The sequence below is a fragment of the Marmota marmota genome, unplaced genomic scaffold (genome assembly GCF_001458135.2).
Source record: "Marmota marmota marmota unplaced genomic scaffold, marMar, whole genome shotgun sequence".
Classification (NCBI taxonomy): Eukaryota; Metazoa; Chordata; class Mammalia; order Rodentia; family Sciuridae; genus Marmota; species Marmota marmota.
Genome location: NW_026000249.1, coordinates 11,184,201 through 11,185,481, shown reverse-complemented (window position 1 = coordinate 11,185,481; position 1,281 = coordinate 11,184,201).

Sequence of the window (1,281 nt, the reverse complement as noted above, 5' to 3'; positions counted from 1 at the left end):
AGGTGCCAGGAATATTCCAATATTTACTTATTCTATTCTAAGCTGTGTTATTTGGTATCATTCACCAAATATAACCTATTCTGCCCACTTCCTGTTCCCCTTCTTGTTGGATAGGGGCAAGTGATGAATTGTGGCCATTGTGTCATAAATGTAACTTCTGGGCTAGAGCATTTTGTTGCTGATGTGCATCCTTCCAGAGCTCATTTTCCTCCTAGTTAGGTAGCTGGCACAGTGTGACACTGTAGCTGATCCATGAACTATTTCTGAGTTACTATGGTGGGCAAAGCTGCCAGGTAAAACTTTTAATGGTCACTACTGTGAGTGGAAATACATCCTGTTGTTTGGAATTATTTGTTGCAACAACATAACCTAATCTACGCTGAAATAGGCATTTTAAAGAAGGAAAGTGATGAACCCCAAGATATTTCTTTTAAAGAGGACACTGGATGGTGATTCCTTTTAATGGCTCATCTTTTTTCAAGTAGACCAGACCAGGCATCTTTGGGGAGAATATCTGTTCAAACACATAGATGTATATATATGAATATATGTGAGTTTGTGTGTATACAAACACACACACACACACACACATACACATACACATACATCCTCTTCCTTTTTTTCATTTTTAGTACTGGGATTTAACCCAATTATGAAATACAGGAAACTAAATGCGAAAAGAAAGTAAGCTCTGTAGTTCTATTCTAAAGGCATTGTTACCATTTTGATATTTTCTTTTTTATTGCAGGCAATTCATGCTTAGTATAGAAATATAAAAAGGCATAAACGTGCGTTGGTTTGTGTAACTCAGTGGTAGGGTGCTTGCCTAGCACGTGCCCTTTTTATTTATTATCATTATTGGTATTGGGAATTGAATTTAGGGGTGCTTAACCACCAAGTACATCACCTGCCCTTTTTATATTTTAGAGAGAGGGTCTCAATGAGTTGCTTAGTGCCTCGATAAATTGCTGAGGTTGGTTTTGAATTTGTGATTTTACTATCTCAGCCTCCTGAGCTATTGGGATTAGAGGCATGTGCCACCACACCTGGCTTATTATTTTTTTAATGAAAATATTTCTACATGTTATGTGTTTTCCGTAAATAACTTTTAATATCTTTTTCAGAGAGAGAGAGATTTTTTTTAATATTTATTTTTTAGTTTTCAGCAGACACAACATCTTTGTTTGTATGTGGTGCTGAGGATCGAACCCAGGCTGCACGCATGCCAGGCGAGCGCGCTACCGCTTGAGCCACATCCCCAGCCCGAACTATCCATTCTTA